We start from the raw sequence: 22,612 nt of genomic DNA, 5'->3' as shown, positions 1-22,612 counted from the left end.
GATGGGTTTGTGGTGTGACATCTATTCTTGAGCAAATGGTCTTATTTACTGTATTTTGGAGCAGTTGGCACAAGACTTTATGACCATTATTACCTTATTATGAAAGATCTTTACAGACGGGTTGTGTTAGCAGGTGTGCTGCAGTTTACAGCTGCTAAAACATGTCAGAAACCAGGAGTCATTCTTTAATTGCTGATGTGGTGAACTGCATGCTGGTTGGTTTGTCAGCTCCCTTTCCTCGCAGTTTCTCTCTGCAGAGCTGATGCACTACAGCCCCAGCAGGGAGAGAACAGTAAAGATAGAGGCTGGTGAGCTGCTGGCATTACGATGATCGAGCAGGAATCCTTTTTCACTGCACTGTAATAGTTTAGTCAGATGGTCATTCCTACATGTTTTTTGCTTTGTCCTTAGGAGCACTATAGTGCTTCCTTAAAAGTGGCTCTAAGAAGGACGCTTAAACCATTCAAGCTGTGATATGGTAATAAAGCTTTATAAAAGCTCAAAGAGAAAGAGAGAGACCAGAAGGTCTCCCTGCCCTTCTTTATAACACAATAGTGCTGTGTGTGTGTCTGTGGCACACACCACCCCCACATGTTTAACTAGAACAAACCAGCCATAGTGTATGTGTGTCTGAGGTTGGAGTGGCTATCACATGATCTGGGTTAGGGTTAAGGTTTATTCTGCTTCTGTTTCCACAAAAGCAGAATGTAGGAACACTTGAATGTTGGATGTTAGCTCTGTGCTCATAGGTGAAGCAGTTCATATGTATTAATTTCAAGTGCTGTTGGTTCTGAATATAAGATGAACCCATTTATTGTACAATACCCAATTGTTTTTGAGAAAAAAATACAAATTTCCTGGAGATCAGAAATGTATGCTGAAAAAAAGCACTGTGCTACCAACACTTCCCACTTACATAAACTGCTCAACCTTGGAAACCCATGAAGCTCCTGATAAACAGTTTTTGTGCTGATGTTAATGTCAGGGGAGGAGCATTACTTCATTTATCCTCTGCCTTTTTGTGGCGTTCCAAAGACATGTTGCAGAAAGGCTGTATAATGCAGTGTTAACAATCATAGCATGGTTGAAGGGTGTTTCTTCCAATACTTCTTTATGGTTATAATTTTTATTTAGGAGCCAATGAATGCATTTGTGGATACAGTTTGGATAAACCCGTACATGAATTACCAATACAGAATTGTATTTGTAGCACAGAAACCGAAAAAGAAGGGCCTCATATAGAATGAGTTTCACCGTTTTCATTTCGCTATAAAACATCCTTACAGATGTTGAATTTATAACTTGATGTTATGTGCTCTGGATGACGAAATCAAAGGTTTTTGCAGTTTTACGCTGACAAAAATTATCCTTAAATTGTACTAATTACTCCACAAAGTGTAGAATTCCTTCCCAACTTTATTTCCAAGACACTTTTTTTTGACATTCATTTATGCTGCTAAATATCATAACTAGTTGTGAGAGGCGTTTACAGACACACAAGTGAAGAGAGTGTTCTGAGAAGATGGAACAAGTACTATGAGGAGCAGATTGATGAATGAAAATGAGAGAGTGAGAAGAAAGGCGTGAGGGGAAAGTGAGGGCAACTATGAAGAGGATGAAGAGCGGAAAGGTGGTTGGTCTACATGACAAACCTGTATAGAGATGTCTACTAGAGGGGGCAGTGGATTTTTTTTATCCAGACTGTTTAACATGATCTTGGAGAGTGAAAGGACATCTGAGGAATGGAGAACTGTAGTGGTACTGGTTTTCAGTAACGAGGGAGCTGTAGTAACTACAGAGGGATAAACCTGATGAGACATGTAGAGAAAGTAAGAAGAGAGGTGATGATCAACAAGCAGCGGTATGACTACATGCTGAGAAAATGCACTCCAGGTGAGAGCCTTTCTTCGACAGTGTTGATGGAGAAGCATAAAGAGGGTCAGAGGAGTTCCACATTGTCTTTTTGGATCTAGAGAAGGCAAAGTGGGTACCAGAAGAGGAACTGTGGTAATACCTGGGTATGAGGAAGTTAGGAGTGGCAGAGAAGTACCAACAACGGTGGTACTATGAGGACAGTGAGACATTGGTGAGGTGTTTGAAGTTGGGTGGTGGGATTGCATTAAGGATCTGCTCTGAGCCCTTTGTTTGCAGTCCTGATGCACAGGTTGGCAGATGAGGTCAGGCGGGAGTCTCCATGGTCTATGATGTTTGCACATAACATTGTTGTAGTGAGTGTGAGAGTACTGAGCAGATGGAAGTGAGGTTTGAGAGGTGGAGGTATGCTCTGGAGAAAAGAGGAATGAAAGTCCGTGAAAACAGGACAGAATGGATATAGTGTAGAAGGACATGGAGAGGGTTGGCGTGACAGTAGGGGATAATAGGTATAAGGTAAGAGGTTGCTGTGGCAACCCCTCCAAGGGGGGTCCAAATCACACGATGGATCTAAGATGACCTAGCAGCAACCTTCAGCCTCACTTAGTCTCTGTTTCAAATTCTGTTGAAAGTGCTTCTACTGTAAATAACACAGAAGCTTTTCAGATATTTTATAATGATACTGTCAAATTATTATAAGCAAAAATGGTCTGAATCACATTTAGCGTCATATTCTCTGCTTCTGCTTGTAAGTCAAGCCGCTGCTGTTGGGAGGGAACCAGTCGAATATCCTTTTAACCAAAATCTCCTCAACAAAAGAATCATCTTTAATAAGACAATGTCCTTTGATTTGACCTCCCTCTTTTTCTCTGCCTGCCTTTTTACTTTGGATCAGCTCGGCCAGTTTGTAGAGAAAGCCGACTCACAGCGAAACTGTTATCAGCTCCTGCAGAGAGACGTGGAACATTTATCATCCGTGAATGTATCAGATGATTGGAAGTGTTCTTCACATTGTGTGTGAGGGTCTGATTCCTGTGTGCGTGTGTGTGTGCGTGTGCATGTGTGTGTGTAATATTATCCATAATTACTGGAGGAAAAAAAACATGGCTTGTGCCACTAATGCTTCTGTCCAGTCCCAGAAGGAAGCTGAACTGGAAAGTAAAGGGGGGAATGTATTATAATGTAATGTACAGTTAAACCAGTTCTGTGGAATTAATTTAATAAGACTTAATTACTTAATTGCATGAAGTGTGGCCTTTATAAAATATGTGGAGTGTCTTGATATTAATAGATATTATTAGTTAGTCAGTACATGGTAAACATTTTGTGACGGTGCATTAACTTAAAAATGTTAAGAGGATTCTAGCTGCTAATATTTATAGCTACAGTGAGTGTGATTTCACCTTTTAATGCATAAAGTTTTCAATGTGTTTTCAATTTTTTGTTGTAAGATGAATTTGACTAAAAGCTTTGCACACATTTGGTCTCATGAGACAAAAATCCAGACTTCCACTGGTTTGTTGTCCATGTTGCTTGGCTGGATCATTTCTCTCCGTCTTAATGGTCAGACTTAAATGGTCGCCTCCAAATCACTGATGGTGAAATGTGTTGGAATGGGACTCAAATCTGAGCTTAGTTATTTGTTAATTGTGTGTTATATGATCGGAATTGTTAAATAGAGGGGAAAAAAGCGCTTTTTATTAATTTGCAAATAAATGATTACAGTTAGGCCTACAAGTATTTGGACAGTGGCCCAATTGTGATAATTTTGTCTCTGTACACCAACACAGCAGGTTTAAATCAAACATTCAAGATGTGATTTCCAGCTTTAATTCAAAGGGTTTAACCAAAGTATTGCATTAACTGTTACAACTGTTTATATGTAAGGAAGCAGATATTGCCTGGTTGTAGATTTATTTAACGTCCCTCTGTCCTCATGAACTTAATTTAGAACAGCAGTTGAACATTTTCAGTATTCAAGGTCAGTATCACTCAATTTCAGTTACTTTTTGGGGATGGCATTTATAGCCTTTAAGTATGCCGTTTAAAATGTGCTGTAATTAATCCTTAGGCCAAACACTCAGAAGGAATGCTAAACTGCACTTTCCTTTTTAACCAGAGCTCGTCCCTCGTGTGTTTGAACCTACATGTACTATAATACTTGACAAAAACGGTTTGATGGTTTCTTCGATTTAGCTTTTGAAATGATACTTTTATGTTTTTAGGGATGTTGTAAATGTTTTGTATCAGTCTTGGTGGTGCAGGGTGGTTTTCTGCTGCTGATGCAGCCTTTCCTGCATTTCTTTGGTCAGAAACACGAGACAGAGGAGGAGGAAAGATTAATGATCAGGGACAGAAGATCTTCTTCCCCTTTCCCCTATTATGCATTATTCATAGGCAGGGCTCGAGTACCTCTGGGACACACACACACACACACACACACACACACACACACACACACACACACACACACACACACACACACACACACACGCCCTGTAAATATCTCTGTTGCTGCAGTCTGTCTAGTGGCTGGCTTTTCTTTCCATGTGTCCACCTCTACTCCATTTATTGTAAGTTCTGGTGTCACAGCAGCACACCCTCTTACTGCATTTAACAGAAACACACAATGTTTGGTTTCGTTTGAATGATTTATGACACAGCGTCGGCGGAGAGATGAGTTCACCCTGAATGCTCTGTCTGCGAGTGTACCATGTGGTCTGGGTGGGGCCAATAGATGGAGACCTAGTTATGTCTAAAGGTGATGCAAGGAAGGGTGGATGTTACACACCAGGAGCCAATGTGAATGATAGATTTTGTTCTTCTCAAGAAACTTTACATTCCAAATACCAGAGCAAATGTTAAAAACATATAGTTGTAAAAATATGTAATAATGTGCTCTAGCATAGTGTTTTGTGTTTATGGATTTTGTTCAGTAGTTTATTTTCTTTTAAAGCGTTTTCCTTTCTTTAAATTGCTTTATCATCTTTACACAAATCAGGGTTCCCCCGGGGAGAAAACAGCTTCAGTTTAGGAACATTTGGGGAACACCCAGTCTGTGATTTCAGCTGATAAAACACCTACTGCCTTACATAAAAACCATTCCCAGCGTGGCTTTAATCCCAACTTTAATCTCACAAAAGACAGATGAAAGGGATCTCATGTGAGCACTCTCCCGTCAGACTGCAAACTGCTGATTCACAAACAGCTGTGGAACTTTGAATCATGAGACGAGCAGAGGAGATGTTTTACATCCTGAAACATTTGCATTTTGAGAAACTAAGAAGTATTTAGAAACAAGGATTGTGATATGAACACAGGACAGCAGTATAATTCTTTAAAACGAAGCTATAATTATTATTGGAATTATTTTTATTCTAGTGCAGATACAGTACACGACTAATGGTTTCTGATCTAAAACTAGCGTCTTTTTTTCATTTCATTCCTTGGAATATGATTAGGCCGATGTCTCTCCAGATCAGTTCATCCTGATGCAACAAGCTATGTTTTAGTTCCTGAGCAGTCTGAGACATTAGCTTTGTGTCAAAGGATGTTTTTCACCCCTAGATGGATGATGTTTGGTCAGTTTTCCAGGATTAGAATTAGGACTCAACTTTATTGTCATTACAGATGTATAAATACAGGGTAATGAAATACAGTTTGCATCTAATCAGAAGTGCAGGAGCAGTAAGTGCAATAGGAGCAGATTATATACAGATAAGGGTAAAAGGTGGGAATAGTTATGAACAGATTATGTACAAATAAGTTATGTATACCGATGTTTATATTGCTATACAGAGAGCAAATATATAGATGTACTATGGACAAATGTACATATGTACAGATGATCTGTATAGCATACAGATGTTCTATATTGCTATACAGATGGCCAGATATACATGTGCTACATATATACAGATGTATCAATGTGTGGTAAACAGATATACAGTGGTTTATGTAGGATGTATAATATACTACTGTGTCTTTGTATTTCTGCCCTGGATGTGCACGTGTGTAAATGGCAGATGGACTGATTCTTATATAGCGCTTTTCTACCCTCCCGGAGTACTCAAAGTGCTCTATACAACATGCCACCTTCACCCAATCACACAAGATGTATCTTCTGTGCTTTTTTAAGTGCTATGTAACTAACCCATTCACACACATTCATACTCTGATGGATGCATCGGAGAGCATCTTGGGGTTAATGTCTTGCCCAAGGATATTTGGCATGCAGACTAGGGGGAGCCAGGGATCAAACTACCAACCTTCCGATCAGTAGATGACCTCCTCTACCCCCTGAGCTACCCCAGGCTGGACATGTGTGATTCACATGTCCAGCCTATATCCGTAAGCAAATGACCTATTTAGTCTACGCTGTCTGATTAGCCTCTAACACATAGCTCTGGAGTTTCTTTAAAATAACCCTTATAATTTTTTTTTTATATGAACAAACTAACGATATATTTTAGATTGACCGTTTTAGTGAGTAACTTTCAAGAGAGGAGAATTTGGAGAAAGAATGGAGGAGATTTAGAGCAGAAACATGATGAGGAGAATGACATTGCTATTGGAGATCAGCACAAAAAATAAGGACATCTGTGTTTGGTCGATTATTCTTTTGTTGTAACAGGGCTTCTTGGCAATTCCCTTTTAAATGGTGCCAGATTTGTAACGAAAATGCATTTGTGGGTTGAGCAGCAGAGTTGAGTGTGTGGGTTGTGCCCATAAAAAATTGCCAAATCTTCTCTGCCAAGGCCAAACAGCTTATTCTGCTATTAAATCTTGTTTGGTGTCGTTTACTGAATTGATCTGAAGGAACAAGAAATACGGGCAATTTAAGAATATATTCATTTAACAAACAGGGACCTCAGTAATGTGGAAGAAGCATACACAGCCACAGCCTGGCACCTCCTCCCCATGCTGATCACACATTACTGTGGGATGGCATCCCATTCTTCAACTTGGTCACTCTGGCATGACGTGCACGCCTAAGCTGATACCACAAGTTTCCAGTGGGCTTGAGGTCAGAACTTCAGGCAGGTGATAAAGCCAGTCTGCGGGGGCGTTGTCATCCTGGAAGACAGAGTTCAGTCCCAGACTGTGGAGATATGAAATTGCCACCGGTTGCAGAATCTCATCTCGATATCTCTCTGCTTTAAAATTGCTGCCGATGACGACAAACCTTGTTTTTCCAGTGAGGGTGATGCTGCACCGCACCATCACACTGCCTCCAACAAAAGCTGTTACACTAGCAGTGCAGCAATGGGCATAGCACGCTGCATGTCTTCTCCACACTTTGACCCTACAGTCCAACTGTAGAAGGCACAATCTGGACTCATTGTTCAACATAATGTTCCTCCACATGTTCAGGCTCCAGTGCACATGTTGCTGACATCAACTGGTCTGAGGGTGAAGGGCAGGCATGGCAGACCTCTTGGCAGCCCTGTGAGACCAAAGATTGGCTGTGTTCAGTCTGTTTCAGATCGCCTGTGTAGAGACGCGTTGGCCATACTGCTCCACAAACCTTCACTAAAAATCTGTGGAAGAGTTGTAATTGCAGATCTCGTTACAGGTGATTAGATCTGTGTTTTTTTTTAGTTGTGTGGTATCGTCCTGTCCTCATCATGACGACTATTAGCATCATTTTTGAGTCATTCTCTTTATTCTGTATTGTTTTGTATTTGTGACCACAACATATTACTCAAACGACTGGAGAACTGGACAGGTCTTTCAGGAACTGTACTAAACTGGTTCAAAACATACGTAGAAAACAGGAAATACTTTGTATCAATAGGTAACTTCACATCTGAGCAGACAAGTATCACATGTGGAGTTCCCCAAGGTTCCATCTTGGGACCCCTTCTGTTTCACAATGTCACCAGGAGACCGAGGCCCTGTACAGGCTCTTGGTAAATGCATTGAGGAAATCAATGACTGGCTGTGCCACAATTTTCTCCAGCTAAACAAAAACAAAACTGAGGTAATAGTCTTTGGCGCCAAAGAAAAACGATTACAGGTCACCAGAGAACTTCAATCTATACATCTAAAAACCACAAACCAGGCGAGAAATTTGGGTGTAGTGATGGATGCAGACCTAAACTTAGAAAAACACATTAAGACAATAACAAAGTCAGCTTACTATCACCTCAAGAATATATCAAGGATAAAAGATCTGATGTCTCAACAGGACCTGGAAAAACTAGTCCATGCATTCATCTTTAGTAGGCTTGATTACTGTAACAGCATCTTTACAGGTCTACCTAAAAAATCAGTCAGACAACTACAGCTCATTCAGAGCTCTGCTGCTCGAGTCCTCACTAAGACCAAAAAAGTGGACCACATCAGTCCAGCTCTGAGGTCCTTACACTGGCTGCCTGTCCGTCAGAGGATAGACTTTAAAGTTCTGATGCTGGCCTATAAAGCTCTGAATGGTTTAGGACCAAAATACATCAATGACCTCCTGACCCAGTATGAACCATCCAGATCCCTCAGGTCATCTGGATCCGGTCTTTTATCAGTTCCCAGAGTCAGAACCAGACACGGAGAAGCTGCATTCAGCTTTTATGCTCCTTATATCTGGAACAAACTCCCAGAAAGCCTCAGATCAGCTGAAACACTCAGTTTATTTAAATCCAGGTTGAAGACTCACCTATTCTCAGCTGCATTTGAATAAAGCACCAAATCCACACTTTAAGCTTAAATTTCAAAACTTACATTTAACTACTGATTTTATCTGTTTTGATTTTATATACTGTTGTTTGTTTGTTTGTTTGTTTGTTAATTAGTTAGTTAGTTTATTTGCTTGTTTTATTCAATTTTAAATCATGCTTTTTATTTGTTCTTGTTTCTAATGTCTCTGTAAAGCACTTTGAATCACCTTGTTGTTGAATTGTGCTATACAAATAAACTTGCCTTGCCTTGCCTTGCCTTTGTACTTCCCCACTCTGTCTCCATCATTGCAACTTGCGTTTCTTCCTCTGTGGTCACTGGACTGATGAGGTCATAGTGAATGACATCATGTCTATTCCCGCCTGCTGAGCCCATCCTGAATCATGTTGGATACAGGAAGTGCTTCACTGGGTTTAATGTTACAGAGAAAGACAGAGGAAAGTGTTTGTACTTCATTCCCGAAGAGCTGCGGTATTTTGAGGGTTTTTAAAGCCAAGGAAGTGGGGACCATGAGAAGTCATGAAATTTGATCAGAAATAAATGTAATGTAGAAAATTTGGATGCTCAGGTCATACATGCAAGAGTTTCAACTTGCTTTGTATTAAATAGCTATTTTGGAAAATGGTATTTGGAGTATTTAGAGTATTTATCTTATGTCATGATATAAGATGGAATTAAAAATAATACAATAATCTTTATTTTGATCAGTTTTCTCTAATCAATGCTGTTTTTTCTGAATTACATGTTACTTTGTATTTAGAATGATCACTGTAACACGCAGCGAAAAAGATCTGTGAAGTAAACAACATTTTGGATTATTATTACGGCATGGTAAATAGTTATATTTATATAATAGGTATAGACTGACTTTACATTATAGTGTCATACAGAGACACTGTAAAAATATAAAACCACACACTGCAGAGTGTCTGTAGTGAGATGGGAATTTTTCACCTGATGCAGTGTTATTAGCCAAGCTTCACCAACCTTGTGTGAACAGAGCACCTGTCATTGATATTAATGTTTGAAACCTGAGCGTTGTGAGCATCAATGAGCAGCTGAGCATGAACAGTAACAATAATGTCTGAATAGTAGAGAATACAACATTCTAGCTCAAAGTCTGAATACTTACATTGTTGGTGTAACTAAAGGAAGTTGGCTTACTGCCACTTCCTTGATTAACACTTAAAAGTTCATTAATCTCTATCTCTCTTTCACAGCATGTCTTTATCCTGTCTTCCTTCTCTCACCCCAACCGGTCGCAGCAGATGGCCCCGCCCCTCCCTGAGCCTGGTTCTGTCGGAGGTTTCTTCCTGTTAAAAGGGAGTTTTTCCTTCCCACTGTCGCCAAAGTGCTTGCTCAGAGGGGGTCATATGATTGTTGGGTTTTTCTCTGCTCCGTATAAATAAAACTGAATTGATTTGAATTGAAAAGTCTACATACTAGTAGCTACAATTCTTTGTTTATCAGTATCTCCTTCATAACAGGCTAACAAAGCTTCACAAATAACTGGAGTCTCATAATCTGCAGGCAGACATCACAGGTCACAAGTAAATATGTGAGCCCGCTTCCATCAGCGCTCTGCCTTTTTAGCATGAGCTGTGTGAACCTGTGGAGTGCCACTCTTAAATTAAAACATCATTTTCCAAACAATGAGAAGTTGGTTTGGTTCATTTGCAAAAACAAGCAACAGCAGTTAAAAAACAGACATATGAGAAAGTCAAAATGAAGTTGCAGTGTCACTCTCAGCCATGTCCTCACCTATCTAGGTCACACTGTATCACCAGCATTAATCGTGTCAGGCAGGTTGAGTTTATCACTGACTGGCTTCTGTTCTGCTGCTCCACTGACATTGTTTCTCTGCTTCACTGCTGCCTCAAATCCTGATCAATATAGAGCCCAGGGGCGGAGCGTGGGGGTGGCTTATTGGGCTTAAGCCCGGGTTGTTTTGTCAGAAGCCCGGGGTCTTTTGGAGTGTAATTTTTCATAGTTAGATGCCTGGCTGACAACTGTATAAAACAAAAAGTACACACAATATTCGAAGCACATAGTGCACACTGTGGGAATTTACGACTGTGCGTGAATCCCCCCTGATATTGGTATGATCCAAGCTCAGGCACTAAGCGACTGAGCGAGGGGGCGGGGCAGCTGCTGCCAGCAGTGAGTGCGCTGTTGGAGAAACGCAGCCAGCCATACTAAGGAGAGCTTAAGTTTGACCAGGTACCAAAGAAAATCATTCGTACTGTACAAATAATGTAAATATGACGGTGCATCACGAAAGATTGATATCAAACTGATCACTTGACCAATATTACGTTACTTGCTCTTCGAGTGAATCAACAAATGGCGAAATGAAAAGCCGAACAAATGGTATTTTTTTAGAGAGTCTTAGCTTACGTGTGTTTATTTCATATTTTCAGTTCTTACCCTCCCCGACTAAATCGGTTTCAGTTATGTACTGAAATATAAGAATGGACATTAGAGGCTTCTTTCAAAGAAAAAACTCAGGTAGATGTTATTTTATATATTATGTTTTGTATGTTGGTCATTTCTATGCAAAACAAGAGGGATTTCAGTACACAGCAGGATATTCACATTTGTAATTTACACTTTAGGGAGAAAACATAAAACATTTTTACTGTACAACATCAATTTAGAGTAAACTTTTGTTTTAGATAAATATTGAAATATATTTTGAATTAGTTAAATGTCAGAATAAAGAGAGAGAGCTGTCTATTTATTATCACTTTCATCATATTAAGGAGTACATATACACTAAGTTTATTGTTAATTAATAAGAAAACTCCAGACGATTCCATTCTGAGCTGAAGAAGCTTCTGATAGGTTAGTAGAGTCCATGTGAGTAAGTTGGTGACACACCTGTGGATGCATATAAGGCAAAACACAGAGCCTGTTTCTTTGACATGGGAACATCAAGAGATGTCAACCAAAACACCAGAAAAAGAACTGTGGAGCTTCATAAGTGTGGCTCAGTTTGAATACAATTTGGTGCCATTTGCTATTAAGAAATACAGATAGTTTCTCTCTTTACTCTTAAAGTTAACAAATATGTTTTTATATTTATCAATCTAAAAAAATAAACATTTAGTCTGATTTGATGTTACAATTAAAAAAGTGTTTTTATCTGAAGAGTAAATATCTGGTTTCAACTGTATATTTGATGATTGTCAGCACAAAGAGGGAGAGAGAGGAGAACGAGGACAGAACAGATGGAACAAGAGCAGGTGAGACACACATGTTAGTCAAATGGTTGTTTACCAAAAGTATCACCGTATCATAGGTACTCATGTATCTCGTACCTAGTGTTTCTTTTTAGGTTTGTTATTTTTCAAATTCTGTATTTATTAAGTTATGTAGGCTTGTTTGTACAACAAGGCTAAATAATTATATAAACTTTTCTCAATCTAAATATTGTACTTTGGTAGAATTAAAAAACAAGTGTAGTGCAGGTCTATGATGGTTTTTAGTGCTACTATCATCTAGTTCTGATTATGGTTCTGTCTTGGTTAAGTCCCAAGTAGTCCTGATTTTGAACTGTTGTAGTCCTGTTTTAATTCTGGATCAGTTCTGGGTCTGGTTGAATTGGGGTTTAGTCCTCGTGTCTTGATACAGCCCTGACCTTGTTCTGTCTTGCTGCTTAATTAAAAAACTCGTTTAAGGTGTCCTGCACATGTGATATAGATTTTTCCCTATATGAAGTCATTCTTTTTTGAACAGAGCCTATTAATCTTTCAGTCATTTCTACCCCCCCCCAAAAAAAAAAAAAAAATCCCACATGCATACTACTCTTTGGGCTAAGCCCCGGGTGTTTCAAATATCTGGCTCCGCCTCTGATAGAGCCTGAACCATCCCAGCACAGCAAACATGATAACCACTGCTGCTGGTTACTGGTCACCCTGTGCGTTCACTCTTTGTGTCTATAATGAAGAAAGGAAATGATTTCACAGTTTTTACATTCTAGCATTACTTTTCTTTTGAGTGAACAAAGTATAGTGAACATCTTCTACTTTTTAATCAATAACTTTAAAAGTGTGTGAAAGTTTTCCCTGTTAATCCACTAAAGTATGAACTTACGGGTAATGAATTTTTACCGTCTTTAGTAAAACGCTCAGTTAAAATGGATTATTGTGGTGCAGTATTGAACTCGCTAGTGTAATCATTCAGTCATTACATATTTGAGCCACTCTTTCCTCATTATTTGCACACATGTGACAGGTTGATCTTCCTGAAATATCACGACTGAAATTATATAACTGATTAGTCAGTCAGAGAAATCCAGTGAATTCGTGTAAAACACTTGAAATATGAAGATCTTCTGTTTCTCTTACAGGTGTGTGTGTGGCTACCTTGATCGCTGAAATTTTCTGCTGATAATTCAGTAGATTTGTCATTATTAAGATTATTCAGTAAAGATTGGCGATTTGAAATTGAAACCTGTTTTGCACAATAACTACTTAAATTGATCTTTTTGACATAGAAAATACTAAAAGATGCTTTTACTTTGTTTGCCCTGATAGTTTTGCTACAGAAGTGCTTTATTTAAAAACAAATATTTATATTAAAATCACAGTGAAACATGCAGACAAAATAAACTGGAAGCTGGATGGATATTTTATTCAAAGAAAGGAGAAAATAAATAAAACATTCTATTTGTTCACTGCGTCTGCTGCTGGTTAAAAGGATTTAGAGCTGCAGCTGTGATAAAGGGGAGGGCACACACACACACACACACACACACACACACACACACACACACACACACACACACACACACACACACACACAGTCCCTGTCCTGTGCCATGCTGTGACAGGCTGAATGATGGGCAGAAAGAGAGAGTGAGAGACAAAGTGTGAGTGGAAGAAAAAGAGAAAAGGGAGAGTTTTTATTTCCTTCAGAGAGACAGAAGGAAGAGTGGAGCAGATGACAGGAAGAGAGTTTGTTGTGACCACATGTCTGACCACATGTTTCATCTTTTTCCTTTTGCATATGAAACAGGATTACTCCATCAGCTTTTAAAGAGAAAGGATTATTACGTCTTTAAATTCAGAGCAGACGGAGAGGTATGATGCAATAGTCTGTGTGTGTCTGTGTGTGTGTGTGTTTCTCCATTTTCAGGCTGGGGTTAGTTATTGCAAATGGTAGTCAACCTGGCAATGCATCATCTACATCTACACCGCAGGCTGAAAACAACCCACTTCAATCTCAAGGTGGTCCAGTGAAACGCCCCTTTCTGTCAGTGTAAAGACATTTAATTACACATTTAATACCTGAGATGTCTTAATATAAGAAAAAAAGGTGCAATTTCACAATTTTATATAAATAATAAATGTGTAAAATTACAGAAAAAGCTCCAGTAGCTCATTGCCCATTTATAATAATATTGTTGTTTTTTTTAGCTTTGTCTCTCTCTCTGTCATTTGTTGTCATTATTATTATTATTATTATTATTGTTGTTGTTGTTGTTGTTGTTGTTGTTCAGTTGTAACTGAACAACTAAGAAGACTTTGCAGTGCTGAAAAATTAAGAAATCAAGTTTGACATAAAACATATGAATAAAAATGTAAATATCGAAATGTTCCCGCTGTTGTTTGCTGATTTTAAATCAGTGTGTTTTCAGAGCACACACTAGGGTGCTCCAAATACTAGACCAAGAATTTAGTGTAAAAACACTAAATTGCTGTCCTTCCCCAGCTCTCAGTCTGGACACACCGTCCTCCAGCTCTTGCTGTTTCTCAGAGAGCTGATATTCCTTCTCAGTTCCTCACTTTTCCTCTTCTCACAGTTCATCTAACATCAAACAGCTTCTTTGAGGGCTCTGACGTGTTTCCTGTCCTGGGTGTTAATTGGGGGAGCGACACATTTTTATTTTAAACAGTACTCAGTAATTACACATGGTAACAATCAAATACATCATCAATTTATTCTTGATTACAACAGGTTACAGAAGCTTTTTTCAAATTCTGCTTGCTTTCACATCCTGTCAGATTTAGTTCCTTTCACACAAAACGACAAAATCTAACACATAAACTTTACAAAAGTGACAACTGTTAATAAATAATTCTTTTCAAAGAAACACTCAATATGCCTTTATTAGTTCCAGCCCTCTAAAAGTAAGATAGTCAACCTAATGTACTTTTACAGGTGTAATAAATCAACTTTACGGTCAGTTTGAATTGTGCTGCGAGGCTTTGAAGAGGATTTAATTTACCCCACTGTGTAAATTGGGTGCAATTAATAAACTAGCAAATCATACTGATTTATATATAATGGCAAATATCAGGAATTCTACATACATCTTAACATGAAAAAATATATATATATCTGTTTACATCCAAGCTGTCCTTTACTTTTTTTGCTCTAATATGTTGGGGAATATGAATTTCTTTCCACGCTTACTTTTTTCTTCATTGCACACTGAAGTTGCTGCAGGTCTCAAATCCCAACCTCCTGCATTTCCAAGAACGTTACTACTCACGGAAGCCTGAGCAGGCTGGCATGGGAATAATGGATTTGCGAGTGGTGGTGGGAAGACTTTGTTGTCAAGCATATGACTGAGTTCTCGAGCTTGACTCTCTGGCAGCGCAAGACTCATTGGCCTCCTGGTCTGAGCTACCCTGTGGTTATCGTAGTAAGCGGGTGCCTGTAGATAGCTGGGATGGCACGGCTCAGGTTTAAAAGTAGAGAAAATCATATCTTTCATGCTGTCGAGGATGGCAAAAGAGAGGTTGCTCAGGTGTTTATCGGTGTCTATCAGAGCTTCTGGGGTTAGTTCTTCAACACCTGGGAGGGAATGCTGGACTCTTTGAGCTGCAGCGCTGTAGTTCCGCAGGAAGGAGATATTTTCTGCTTCTAGCGCCTCGTCTGTTTCTCTGATTGTCTCCGAAAGAGTTGCAATCTCTCTGCTCAGAACATTTGTCTTCCTCTTCAGCATTCGACTCTTACGCTGCTTTTCGTCTCTCAGGCTACCAATTCTTGCTCTCTCTTCTTTTTGGAGAAATTCATGAAGTATCGAGAACACATCCTTAATCTGCCTCTCTGTGTCTCGAGCCTGAACTTCAATATTTTCAGCTGTTTGGTCAAAGTCTTCCTTAACGGTGTTTAAGAGCTCACTTTTCTCTTGTAAAGGCTTGAGGAGTTTCCGGAGTCCCTCTTTGTAATCCTGAGCAACTTCATTGATGGGCTTGAATCTGTGGTTCTTGTGAGTTTCTGAGTGCAAGCACACAACACACACTGGCTCAAGATCGTCCACACAGAAGAGTGTCAGATTTTCCTTGTGCAGTTTGCAGTGAAATCTTCGAGTTCTCTCCAGCAAATAGGCCTCACAAAGATTCTTTAGAGCCAAGTTTTGTGGTGGATCGCCTTGTAAAAATGTTGTCCTGCAAATTGGACATGTAGCAGAGGTCTCTGTCCACCATCTCTGAAGACACGCTCTACAGAAACTGTGGCTGCACCACAGGATTACAGGATCTTGAAAGATTTCAAGGCAGATTGGACATTTGAGATTGGCCTCAGGCTGAGATTTCATTTTCTTCTTGCCTCAAACCTCTCAGTCACGTTTCTGCTCCCGAGTCAAGCTTCTGAAAACAGGCCTAAAATACATCCAATACCTCCAAGTAAACAGTAGCAGTTCTCCAAACACCAAAAGCTCCAGATAAGAAACTCTGAGTAGGTAAAAAATAAAGCACAAGGAATCTCTGGACAGACAGTTCAGTTCCTCCTTTTAAAGTGTCTTTAAAACGTCTTTTCTAAATCTTCTGTAGTCATCAGATGGCCACAGTTGGAGAGCTCCACTATTAGCTTATTACTGCTGCATCCTCTGGCATGCGCCGTCAAATGAAAAGATACTTTCGTTTTTTTGCCTCAGCTGATTCCAGTAAAAGGTTGGCATTGCATAATTCACTCCATAACACGCTCACAACTGATCACAGATAATCGGCTCCTATGTCACATTTACATGACCTGCGCTTTATTTGCGCTTGTGTGCTTATGTGCTTCATCTGTATATAGTTAACAATCCGGTTGTTCAGTCTGACGTCACTGGCCGTGTCTGGGTCTAAACTCCGCTGCAGGTCCATATATCAAACGATCACTATGGCATTGCTGAGAGTTGAAAAACTGTCTAAAGTCTTTCATCTTTAATAAAATGATCAGCGTTCTGCTCTACCAGGTGTAACAATTGAGTTTAACATCCAGGAATCCATGAAAACGGAATTTATGACATTTAACGGAGTTAGAAGTTAGCAGGGAGTTAGCTCGCTAGCTTCTATCTAAATACAATATAGCATGTCCTGACTGCGGGGTTTTGGAAACAAATTAAAACGTACAGCTCTGCTATCACTTCCAACATAAATGAAGACAGAAATCTAAACAGCAGTGACGTTTGTAGGGTTACTTAAGTTTGGCTAGCTGGTATATAATGATGTGCTATGTGACCGCTAGCGACACAGCTATGTTAGCATAATATGAACAAGCTAACTTTTTTTCCATTCGATAAAAGTTACCGTGAGTGTTCTCGGTGGTCAGGAACAAATGTAATCGCATGGCAGGATGCTGTAAAAGGACCAAACTTCAGCCAGGAGAACAACTGAGATAATCCATCCACAATACGGGGTTAGTCATTCATACACTGCTGCATGGGCTGGGCTGTAGTTACTTCCTAAGGTTTTAAAAACTGAGCTTAAATAAATGATTAGCGGTAATAAAAGCTGAGGGAGGTCAACAGTGATCACTGACTGTTTTAGGAGCTTTTTGAGATCAAATAGAAGAAAATACATAACATTAAACATGTTAACAACACAAAAGCCATATTAAACGCAGACTACTTTAGGCCCGGAAGTAGGATTCGTCGTGTCATCACTGAACAACCGGATATGAAGCTAATGGCTAGTTTTCTGTAATTTGCACTGCTTTCTCTTTCTTTTTCTTTTATTATCAACCCTACAAAGTATGAAGGAAATTCACCCTGGAGCCAAAGCAGAGCAGTAACAGTAACCAGCTTCCTGCATGTTAGATGACGTGTGCGCTGGAGCTGAACAGGAAATATTTTTCAGCAATCAATTGAAAATGACAGCTGGATTAGTAGTAGCCATTTCTTATCTTTTATCAGGTATCTAACTATAGCCAAGGACACAAATGTAGTTGTTGATATAATATAGTCACTGCTAAGTTTAGCAGTGTTTCATGTGATCACCTTAAAACTCGTCTGCTTTTTAGTCACTTACAGTAAAGCAGAGAGAATTCAGGAATAACAACATTCCCTCCGTCTTTTCAAAATGAGCTCCTGCTGTTGGAGGGATTATTTTCATTCCTATTAACCAAAACCAAGTTTAGCACTAACCGACATAGCCAGAGTCACTCTAAAGCAGTGGCCTGCGGGGACTTTTACAGAAACGCAACCCTTAAAAGCTCCACTAATTATTAGTTTAACAAGATAAACTGGAGCAGATTAAAATGTGCCTTTTTCACTGCACGTCTGCACTCTACATGGACATCTTCACCTTTCTGCACTCCTTCCTGGCTGAATAATTGTGAGATATTACATAAATGTCTGCTATATTACAAATATCTTATAAAAAATTATTTACTATTAACTGACAATGACAAGAGGTGGAGGAAATTATCAAACCATTTCATTAGGAAAAGAGTAACAAAACACCTCAGTACAAATAAAACTGTATTATTGGAAAATGACTGTGCATAAAAAACTAAAATAAGTATTCTGTAGAAAAATGACCCCTTTAGTGTTAAATGGTTTGATATAACTCCTGCAAATGTTTAAGATTGAGCTCATTTTAAATAATTATATGTTTCATGTCTAGTATCGTATTCTATAAATCGCTTGCAGTGGCTGTCCTGTGTCCTGTGTTCTTTTCGATGTTTAAGAGTCGGGGATCTACTCTGTCTCTGTTGAATGACTGAGCTTCTCACCCTGTGAAGAAAGCTCATATCTGTGATCTCACTGATTTGGTCTCTACTCAGAGCTTGTGACCATGCAGTAGATGAGGGTAAGGAATGGCAATGTCATAATTTTACTTTTAAGCTCGACTCCCTCTTCACCACAACAGACTGGTATAGCATCCGCATCACTGCAGCCATGGCACCATTCCAGAGTGGTGGTGTTCCCGTCCCAATAGGCAGTCTCAACATTCATGGATTGGACTCTCAGCGTCTTTGCCATTGAACGCCACCTCACACATATCACATCCAACCTCTATGGCACCTCCTGCGAGCGATGAGTGCGCATGAGGGTCCATGTGATCTTTTCAGGCGGTGACTTGCTGAGCCACATATAATTTTATGTCATTAAATGACAATAAATAGCCAAATTGTTGGCTGTGTCTTATAAAAGACCTCACACTGGATCTTTAGTTCCAAGTTTTCAGGTGGATTATACACAGAAGATCCTTCCTTATTGACAGGGCACAAAGATTTAATGGCAGTCGAGATTGTCCTCTGACTAATAAGACATTTTCTAGACAGTGGAACAGCTGCACACCTGGGAGAAAGTTTGAAGTATTCGGACTACTCAGTCTTGTCCAGCCCACTGGTTCATCAGGAAAGTTTTCTGTAAGCTCCCTTCAGTTCAAATAAATGCAGTTTTATTTATACAGCACTAAATCACAACAGCAGCCGCTTCAAGGCACTTTATATTGTAAGGTAGACCCTACAACAGGGGTGACCAACTCCACACCTCGAGATTTAATTCACAGCTGATTTAAATGACTAAATTACCTCCTCAACATTTCTTGAAGTTCTCCAGAGGCCTGGTGATGAACTAATCATTTGATTCAGGTGTGTTGACCCAGGGTGTTATCTAAAACCTGCAGGACAGTGGCTCTTGAGGCCTGGAGTTGCCCACCAATGCCCTACAATAATACATACAATCCTTAATGTTTTTGTATTCCAGTGTTGTCACTGTTCCAGTCTCTCCTGTCTCCTTCATGGTTTGAGTCTGCAGTTGTTTGTTAGGAATTCTTTTAAAAGGGAGATTTTATTCCTTGGTTTGTCTTGTGCAGTTCTGGTAGAAGATCAAGACACAACTTCTTTCACGTGAACTTTTATGGAGGTAGAGTGTATTTCACAGCAAGACATGAGAACTGTACAGACTGGAAAATACACGATATATAGACTTTGCTCTTTTTTCCCTTTGGGTCCACAACATTCTTGTACTTGTTGCCATTTTTGAGATTTTCAGCTTTGCAGAGGTGGCAAAAGCACACACACTCTTTACTTAAGTAGAAGTACAGATACTAGTGTTGAAAAATACTCCAGTAAAAGTTGAAGTACTGATTCAACTTCTTTTACTCAAGTAAAAGTGAAAAAGCACCCTGAAATGTACTCAGTGAGGAAGTAGAAGAACATTTCTACCACCTGTCTTTGTGCAAAACTAACTGTGCGACATTAACGTAATAATTAAATTATTATTAGTCTAATATTAGGCGATAGGAAGGCAAACCTTATTTCAGTCTAAATTTAAATTCTGATAAAGAAATCACAACTCACAATAATTTCTATTGAGAGCTCCAGTAGATTTTCTTAGTGTATGATCAGCTGACCTGCTGCTCTCTGTGGCTGTGCACAACTGAATTTAACCAGATGTCAGCAGATGTTTTATGAGTTGTCCTGGCAGATTTCGATCCTCTACACTGACAGTACACTGATTGTGCTGTCTTTCTATTGTACACAAACAGTAATGACAGCACAGCAAAACAACCTGTTTATCCTGCACTAATTTTACCCTTAAGTAATTTAACCTTTAGTAACACAGTTAGTGTACCTCAGTTTGTTTTGCAGCACATTTCACAATATGAAAAAACCATAGTGTCACGTAATCGTTCGGGCCTTGGACTCAGCAAAGTCACCAACTAATGTTGCTGGAAGCCAAAGTGCTGGTAGTGTACTCATCCTGGGAGTTTTCCTTCTCACTGTCACCAAGTTCTTGCTTGTGTTATTGCAGTCTTTACCTTACAGTATAAATACCTTCAAGCAACTGTTGTTGTGATTTGGCGCTATATAAATAAAACTGAATAGGATTGAACAGAATTCAAATTTACTCTAAGACTGAGAATATGAGCATCCAGTATAATGCAGAGGAGGGGCTCCTTTTGGCTGCGCCCCTCCTATGTTCAGGTTCATGGGGAATTGCCCCGGCTGTCTATGAACAGATCTGATAGTAGATGGAAATTTAAACATAAAACTACACAAGATTTGTGTGGTATTTAGTGTTTTAATTGAATACTTTATGTCAGGAGGTGAATGGACTGAAAGAATGGAAAAGGCTTTGTAGAGTTAAAGATGGAAAGAAGACAGAATAATAGAATAATAAGTGATGATGAAGAGGGAAAGAGGGAGCACATATGCATCTTTGCTCAGTGTGTTGAAGGCAATAATTCTCTCCTGTTTATTTTTTTATTTTGTAAAAAATAATTTGACGTAGCTCTCATTTTTATACTTCGTTTTATCTTAGTTTACTTTGCATTTTTCTTTTTTGTTTATGTGCCTTGCATGCTTTTCCTAACTGTAACTGTGCAGGTCTGTGAGCGAACAGCTGCTTCATCGTTTTATCTACATGACAGCCGGAGGGCAGTTTATATCGGTGTTTGTGTACTTCCACAGCTTGACAACAGAATCACCAGTGAAAAGGTCACTTCTCTAATTGGCTCGTCACTCACTCCTGTAGACGTCTTATTGGCACTTTGACCTCTAAATATAAAACATTTACTACAATTAATGTTTAATTTTCTCTTAAATCGCTAGCTTTTTCAGGTTAATGATACATCTTGAGACTTTATTATACATAAACAGAGTTGGTCTACATACAGCTGAGACAATATTACTGGGTTGCCTTATTTTACAGAAATCTGTGTTTTCCTGTTACTTCGTGCTTTTGGGGATCAAATGTATAATATAAAGAATTGGTTTAAAAATATTCCATCACAGGCTTTGTGAGAAAGTCAAAACCTGTTTGATAGGCAACAGCAGTTTTATATGCAAAAACCATGAAAGTGAATTGTAAACTTGGATATTGTTATATAAAGCAAGAGTGAAATTTATTCATTCATATATGATTTTTTTTAAACTCAATTTTTATTATAGTTCACAACCTTACAACTTGTACTTGTCAATGTTTACAAGTCGAACAGATACAGGAGCAGGAACAGCAATGTAGAAGTACAAATTAAAATAAAAACTCCAAAAAGGAAACACAAAACAATACAAAAACAACAAAAAAACACCTTAATATAATATTAAATAACATGTGACAATCTTAGTAGCAAAAATTAACAAAACGAAACAAACCTATGCTAGTTTATTGAAACGATAAAGCATGCATGGGTCGCCAACGCTCGGTGAACAATTCTCTCTGAATCCGCAGAGCATATAAGTATAAATCTCTCTTACTTTATCAACCCACATATTATATGAAGGTGGGTCAAGATTTAGCCGGGTAATGGTGATACACTTTAGTGCTGCTGTAAGCAAGATTCTTAAGAGATACTTTTTATTGTTTCCTGTAAAACCCTTTTGTAATACCCCTAAAATGGCAAACTGTTGGTTCTTTGTTAATGGTTATTGGAAGACTGTATTCAGGGCTTTAAATACGTCATTCCAAAATGAGCAAATTTTTGGGCATGACCAGAATATGTGTGAATGGGTTCCTAAGTGAGTACCACAATTTCGCCAACAAGTGTCAGGAGTTGTAGGGTTCATTTTAGGAATCATCTCTGGGGTTCTAAAACATCTTATGACCACCTCCCATTTAAATTCTCTCCACAGCCCCGAATTAGTCACAAGATGGGCTTCACCGAACACCTCTTCCCAAGTCTCCTCTGAAATTAGAGTGCCAGTCTCAGCTTCCCACCTAGCCTTAATATTCAAAGTTGCACTTGTATTAAAACTCATAAATGCGTTTTAAAAATTACTGATCAGTTTTGTGAAGGAATTACTTTGATATATTTTTAGAAAAATATTAACATTCATATATGATTGTCTGAAGATATTTTTCACTAAAAATGATCCACTTTTAATATATATTCAGTCAAGA

The 22,612-nt window shown here is 38.9% G+C and overlaps 1 protein-coding gene across 1 annotated transcript in view; it reads left to right on the top strand.

Annotated features, from left to right (window-relative positions):
• Positions 1-22,612, top strand: part of akap6 (A kinase (PRKA) anchor protein 6) — a 226,508-nt gene that overhangs the window by 4,741 nt on the left and 199,155 nt on the right. The gene's annotated exons all lie outside the window — the stretch shown is intronic.

This window comes from Aulonocara sp. 'chitande type north' Nkhata Bay, linkage group LG19 (assembly GCF_057382095.1).
Source record: "Aulonocara sp. 'chitande type north' Nkhata Bay isolate Kocher_YH1m ecotype deep benthic linkage group LG19, A_spYH_male_GT1.1, whole genome shotgun sequence".
Lineage (NCBI taxonomy): Eukaryota > Metazoa > Chordata > Actinopteri > Cichliformes > Cichlidae > Aulonocara > Aulonocara sp. 'chitande type north' Nkhata Bay.
Note: the sequence above shows the minus strand (reverse complement) of the source record. Positions and strands in the feature narration are given on the sequence as shown.